We start from the raw sequence: 7,891 nt of genomic DNA, 5'->3' as shown, positions 1-7,891 counted from the left end.
CTCATTCTGTAGGTTGTCTTTTAGTTTTGTTGACTGTATCCTTTGCTGTGCAAAAGCTTCTTATCTTGATGAAGTCCCAATAGTTCATTTTTGCTTTTGTTTCCTTTGCCTTCATAGATGTATCTTGCAAGAAGTTACTGTGGCCAAGTCAAAAAGGGTGTTGCTCATGTTCTCCCCTAGGATTTTGATGGATTCCTGTCTCACATTTAGATCTTTCTACCATTTTGAGTTTATCTTTGTGTGTGGTGTAAGAGAATGGTCTAGTTTCATCCTTTTGCATGTGGCTGTCCAATTTTCCCAGCACCATTTATTGAAGACACTGTCCTTTTTCTAGTGGATAGTCTTTCCTACTTTGTTGAAGAGGAGTTGACCATAGAGTTGAGGGTCCACTTCTGGGTTCTTTATTCTGTTCCATTGAACTATGTATCTGTTTTTGTGCCAGTATCACACTGTCTTGATGATCACAGCTTTGTAGTACAACCTGAAATCCGGCATTGTGATGTCTCCGGCTCTGGTTTTCTTTTTCAATATTCCCCTGGCTATTCGGGGTCTTTTGGAAGAATTAATATTGTGAAAATGTCTATGCTACCCAGGGAAATTTACACATTCAATGCAATCCCTTTCAAAATGCCATGGACTTTCTTTAGAGAGTTGGAACAAATAATCTTAAGATTTGTGTGGATTTAATCTAGTTTCTTTATCCTTTCTAGCTTACTGCCTCAAAAAAGGCACTACAAGGGAAGTAGGCAGAACCTGGATAATAATGAACCTTTTATGTTTTGCTAGCAGTTTAGACTTTATCTAGAACAGTGGCTCTCAAACTTATGCCAACAGCATCAATATCGCTTGGGAATTTATTAGAAATGTACATTTCAGGGGCACCTGGGTGGCTCAATCAGTTAAGCATCTGCCTTCAGCTCAGGTCATGATCCTGGAGACCTGGAATACAGTCCCACATCAGGCTCCCTGCTCAGCTGGGAGTCTGCTCCTCCCTCTGCCCCTTACCTCACTCCTACTCACCCGCTCGCTCACTCTCTCACTCACTCTCACACACACACACTCTCTCTCTCTCAAATAAATAAAATCTTAAGAAAAAAGGAAACAGCAATAGGTGTGATTGAATGAATGAGAGATGAGAAATATTCAAGACTGAAGACAGTGAGTCTCATTTAGGGAGTTATTTTGTTAAAAAAGAAGTTACTCAAATCTGAACAAATTAGTGGAAGTGATAATGAATAGGAGATAGGCTTGCAATTACTCAGCAGAAATAATGTAACTTTGAAGCTTCTTAAGTGAGAGTTTTTGTCTTGCCATCTCTATCTGCAGAACTTGGGATATTATCTGTGTTGTTGCAGGTAATCAATAAATGCTCGCTTTTAAGTGACTGAATCCAGGATATGTCCTACTCTACCTATATTTAAGTGATATGATTGGGTATAATTTTTGTTTATAAGAAAAAACTTATTTCCTTGCATATGGAAGATGAGCAAAACAAGTGATTCAGGGCTGCTTGGCCCTTGATATACCAAGAAAAAATAGATAACTTGGATTTTTCTCTCTGTAACATTCCTTTATTTGGTGTCTAATTTTAGCAATTTGGCCAAATGTGAGTATTTGGGGAGCTCATAAGATTCACTGAATCCAAGATAATGGCCCTTTGTTTTTATTGCCAAATATGAAGCAATGTATGAAGTGTCCAGACAATCAATACCCAAATAGTGATCTGGTCATTGTCTCTTAAAGGTTGTGATTTTCTTGGGCCCTGAAGATCTTTGGGGTTGGTGCTTGCTTGTGCAGCCCTTACAACTCTGGTTCTTGGGATTTTTGTGAAATATAGGGAAATTCCCATGTCAAAGCTAATAACCAATCTCTCAGTTACATCCTGTTCATTTACCTCATCCTGTGCTCCCTCTGCTCCTTACTCTTCCTTGGCCATCCCATTACTGCCACCTGCATCCTCCAACAAATGACACTTGGAGTCCTGTTCACTGTGGCTATTTCCACCATTTTGGCAAAAAAGAAAAATCTCTGTAGTTCTGGCTTTCAAGATCACAACACCAGGGAGAAAGGTGAGGCAGTGGTTACTATTAGGGGCAACCAAGTCTGCCATTCCCATCTACTCACTGATTCCTTGTGTGCAGTAAGAGCTCTGTCATTATGTTCTACCATTCCTTAGGATATTCGGGTCCCTTGGCCCTTGCAAGCTTCACCTTGGCTTTCCTGGCCAGGAGCCTCCCTGACACTTCCACTGAAACCAAGTTCCTGACATTCAGCATACTGATGTTCTCTAGTGCCTGAATCACATTCCTCCCTGTGTATAATAGCACCAAAGGGAAGGTCACGGCAGCTGTAGATATCTTTTCTATCTGGGCTTCCAGTGCTGGGTTACTAGGAACCATCTTTGCTTCAAAGTGCTGGAATATTCTCCCAAAGCCAACTAAGAAAAACTTGCCAAGATTAAGTGGTAAAACAAATTCTAGGAGAGGGGCACCTGGGTGGCTCAGTCAGTTAAACTCACTCTTGATTTGGCTCAGGATCATGAGATCAAGCCCCACATGGGGCTCAGTGTGAAATTCACTTGAGATTCTCTCTCCGTCTCCTTCTGCCCCTCCCTCCACTTGCACACACACTCTCTCTAAAATAAATAAATAAATAAATAAATAAATAAATAAATAAATAAATCTTATTAAAACAACTCTAGAAGAAAATATTTTAAGGCTCTATTTCGTGATTCCATAAAATATTTAAAAAGGCTGAAAATTAAGCAGTATTTGATCATTCTCTCCCCACATCTTGACATGGATATATACATGCTCTATATCATTTTCCCCCTGGTTTGAAATGTCATTACTATAAACTAAATTCTTATATATAAATTTGTGTTCTGAATTCACTATTCTTTCATTGATTCTTTCCTTGAATGAATTTCCTGGATTTCATAGCATGTTCTGACAGCTGATAGTACCTGTTCTTCATGGTTGCTCTTTTTCAGTTATTTTGTGCTTATTCTTACAGATTTTCTCTGTGATTTGACTTTTTGAATTGTCTTGGTAGATTCCATAATACATACTAAGAGATTTGAACTATAATCATTTTGAATTTAAAGATTAAGTTGTGGAAGGGAATGTGCTTTATCTCCATTTTCATTTTCACTTGATTTATTAATGTTTTGTTATATTTTCTGATTGGTTATTTGAGTTGAGTAGTGCATTGTTTCTTGTACATTTCTTGAGCTTACTTGTTGGTTCCAGTTAATTATAAGTTGATTCTCTTGGACATCTAATATATGTAAACTAATATAATAAAATGTTTCTGCTCAAGTTTTATCCTTCTAATTATATTGGCAAAATCATAAAATGCTTAATAGTAGTAGAAACTGTGGGCTTTGTATTTTTCTTGGCTTTTGTGGGAATGTTTTTGGTATTTTTTCCATTAAAATTTATGTTATAGTAGGCTTTGGGATCATACCTTTTTTTAAAACTAAATGAATATTTCATTAATGATGAAAGTGGGGATCCCTGGGTGGCGCAGCGGTTTAGCGCCTGCCTTTGGCCCAGGGCACGATCCTGGAGACCCGGGATTGAATCCCACGTCAGGCTCCCGGTGCATGGAGCCTGCTTCTCCCTCTGCCTATGTCTCTGCCTCTCTCTGTGTGACTATCATAAATAAATAAAAAAAAATTTTTTTTTAATTAAAAAAAAATGATGAAAGTGCTTTGTGTTCAACCCAACCTAATTTTTTTACATAAATTTTTAAAATTATTATGAAATGCACATAACAAAATTTACTATTAACTATTTTTAAGTGTTCGGTTCACACTCATACATGGAATATAAGAAATAGTGAAAGTAATTATAAGGGAAAGGAGGGGAACTGAAGGGGAAAAGTTAGAGAGGGAGACAAACCATGAGAGACTCCTAACTCTGGGAAACAAAGGGTTGTGGAAAGGGAGGTGGGTGGGGGAATGAGGTAGCTGGGTGATGGGCACTGAGGGGGGCACTTGATGGGATGAGCACTGGGTGTTATACTATATGTTGGCAAATTGAATTTAAATTTTTAAAAAAGTGTTCAATAGTGTTAAGTAGCTTCACATTGTGGGCAACCAATCGCCATAATGAATAGACAGAATGATATCCAGGTCCATCCATATTGCTGTAAATGGCAGGATTTCCTTCCTTTTATGGCTAAATTAAATTCCTCTGTGTATATATGTGTGTGTGTGTGTGTGTGTGTGTGTGTGTACACGTGCATTTTTCTTTACCCAGTAATCAATCCATAGATGGATGTTGGACATTTAGATCATTTCCATGTCTTGGCTATTATAAATAATGCTGCAATAAACCTGGGGTGATAGTAATTTCACTTCCTTTGGATATACACCCAGAACTAGAATTGCTGGATCATATGGTAGTTCTATTTTTAATTTTTTGAGGAACCTCTATACTGTTTTCAGTAGTAGCTGTACTGCTTTACACTCCTACCAACAGTGCACAAGGGTTCTCTTTGCTCCTTTTCTCCACATCCTTGCCAGCACTTATATATTTTTGGTAATAGCCATTCAAACAGGTGTGGGGGAGTATTTCATCGTGGTTTTTGTTTTGTTTTTCTTTTTTTGTATATTTTTTATTGGCGTTCGATTTGCCAACATATAGCATAACACCCAGTGCTCATCCCATCAACTGCCCCCCTCAGTGCCCATCACCCAGTCACCCCCAACCCCCTGCCCACCTCTGTCTGTTTCCACCACCCCTTATTTGTTTCCCAGAGTTAGGAATCTCTCATGTTCTGTCTCCCTTACTGATATTTCCCACTCATTTTCTCTCCTTTCCCCTTTATTCCCTTTCACTATTTTTTATATTCCCCAAATGAATGAGATCATATAATGTTTGTCCTTCTCCGATTGACTTACTCCACTTAGCATACTACCCTCCATTTCCATCCATGTTGAAGCAAATGGTGGGTATTTGTCATTTCTAATGGCTGAGTAATATTCCATTGTATGCATAGACCACATCTTCTTTATCCATTTATCTTTAGATGGACATCGAGGCTCCTTCCACAGTTTGGCTATTGTGGACATTGCTGTATAAACATTGGGTGCAGGTGTCCTGCCATTTCACTGCATCTGTATCTTTGGGGTAAATCCCCAGCAGTGTAATTGCTGGGTCGTAGGGCAGCTCTATTTTTAACTCTTTGAGGAACTTCCACACAGTTTTCCAGAGTGGCTGTACCAGTTCACATTTCCACCAACAGTGCAAGAGGGTTCTCCTTTCTTCATTGTGGTTTTGATTTGCATTTCCTTTATTTTTAAGGATGTTGAGCATCTTTTTATATGCCTGTTAGCCATTTGCATGTCTTCTTTGGAAACTATTTAGTTCCTCTGACCATTTTTAAATCAGATTTTTTTTTTTTTGCTATTGAGTTAGATGAGTTCCTTATACATTTTGGATCATTAACCCCTTATCAGATATATGATTTCCAAATATTTTCTCCTATTCTGTAGGTTGCCTTTTCATTTTGCTAATATTTTCTTTGTGCAGAAGTTTTATGGTTTGATATAGTTCCATTTTTTTGTCTTTGTTTTTGTTGCCTTGGCTTTTGGTATCAAATCCAAAAACTCATTGCCAAGACTGATGTCAAGGAGACTACCCCCTACATTTTCTTCTAGTAGTTTTATGGTTTCAGGTCTTACTTTCAAGTTTTTAATCCAATTTGAGCTGATTTTTTTTCCTAATCATATCCCTAACAATTCGTGATACTGAGCATCTTTTCATGTGCTTGTTGGCCATTGGTATGACTTGTTTGGAGAAATGTCTGTTCAAGCCTTTTGGTCATTTATTAAAAAGATTTTATTCATTCATTCATGAGACAGAGAGAGAGAGAGAGAGAGAGAGGCAGAGGCATAGGCAGAGGGAGAAGCAGGCTCCACACAGGGAGCCTGATGTGGGACTCGATCCCGGGACTCCAGGATCATGCCCTGGGCTGAAAGCAGGTGCTAAACCACTGAGCCACCCAGGCATCCCCCTTTTGGTCATTTTTAAATCTGGTTATTTCATTGTTGCTCTCTCACAAACAAATAAATAAATCTGTAAAAAACAAACAAACAACCTTCCATTTATCAAAGGACACAATCAACAGAATGAAAAGGCAATCTATGGAATGAGAGAAAAGATTTCTAAACCATATATCTGATAAGGGATTAATATCTAGACTATATAAAGAATGATTATAATACTGAGATATAGTGTTATATCTCTTCTCAAGGGAAGCCCATACAACACTGTATTATTTACTTTTGGCAGATGCTAGTATTACATGAATAACCATCCATAAATTTGGCTTATACTGTTTCATTTTCAAATAATCTTAAAGCATTCCTGACACGGTCATACTTGTATGTGTAGAAAGAGAGGTAGCAGTGGAACCACTTCTATCTACTTGGGACTGTGAGCTCACTGTTTGTGCAAAGCCCTTGCACCTTTGGAAACAACACAGGCACAGTTTCTATAAAAGTCCATTCTACTTGATACTGGAGTATTACTTGGCAAATCTAACCTTAGAGCTACATGGGTAAGATGGCACCCAACTAGTGGCTCATCTTATAGAATACCAGAAAGCTGTTTCTCAAAAGGAAAATGCTTTCTTGTGGAAAACGGCATAACTTGGCTCTCAAACTTAAAGTGTGATTCATCTGAAGAAGGTCCCAGAGATTCATGAGTTTTTTAACTCAGAGAGAAGCAAGATATAGAAATTTGTCTTTACTTTGGAATCCCTCAAACCATTAGACCCCAGAAAAGTTCACTGAGACATCAGACCTCTCTGCATTTGCAAGGGATTAACATTTGGCTGTCTGAGATCAAGGATATCTGCCAAGCCATCTATTATATTATTCATTTTTATATCTCTTCCCCTTTTTGAGTTAAATGTCATTAATGTCATGTGGGATAGTAAAACAATCTAGGTTCCTTTGTTTATTGTTCTATGCAACAAACAGCTCCTGAGTACTTTTTTCACGTCAGGCTCTTTTCTTGACTCTGGTGAGACAATAGTAAAGTAAGGTCCTTGCCCTCAACAGTTCACATCCTAGTAAGACATATTATAATATAATATAATATAATATAATATAATATAATATAATAATATAATATGTAGCATTGTGCAAAATAGTATTATAAAATAGAAGCAGAGGACAGAAGATGTAGAGTGCTGGGTTTTTTTCTTTTTTAAAATTTTTATTTAAATTTTAACTGGCTAACATACAATACAATATTGGTTTCAGGAGTAGAATTCAGTGATTCATCACATACTGCAATACCCGGTGCTCATCACAAGTGCCATCCTTACAACCCATCATCCATCTATCCCACTCCCCACCCACTGCCCTCCATCAACCCAGAGTTTGTTCTCTATAATTAAGGGTCTCTTATGATTTTTTCCTTCTCTTTATTTTCCCCCTACCGTATGTTCATCTGTTTTGTTTCTTAAACTCCATATATGAGTGAAATCATATGGTATTTGTCTTTCTCTATCTGACTTATTTCACTTAGGGAAACATGTTTTGACAAGGTTTTTTTAAAGAAATCAAAAAGAAATAAGGGAGTGTCTAGTAATTTCAGTGGTTGATCTTGGACTTCTCAACCTCCAGAACTGTGAGAAAATAAAATGTTTGTTGTTTAAGCCACCTAACCTATGGTATTTTTGTTACAGCAGCCCAAATGGACTACGATAATATTCTACGGTACTTAGATGACTGAGAGCAAATTAGAATACTGGAATTGTGTGTTAACCACTTCATTTTTGCAGTAGTCAGTCATCAGGGATCTGGACTCTTGAAAATCTTAGAGGCTTATGCAGATCAACTCAGGGAGCTTATCCCATTCCACTCTTATAT

General features: G+C 37.7%; 1 pseudogene; it reads left to right on the top strand.

Annotated features, from left to right (window-relative positions):
* VN2R301P (vomeronasal 2 receptor 301 pseudogene) lies at positions 1,673–2,556 on the top strand (annotated as a pseudogene).

This window comes from Canis lupus, chromosome 6 (genome assembly GCF_011100685.1).
Source record: "Canis lupus familiaris isolate Mischka breed German Shepherd chromosome 6, alternate assembly UU_Cfam_GSD_1.0, whole genome shotgun sequence".
NCBI lineage: Eukaryota > Metazoa > Chordata > Mammalia > Carnivora > Canidae > Canis > Canis lupus.
This window is presented reverse-complemented; position numbering and strand designations above follow the sequence as displayed.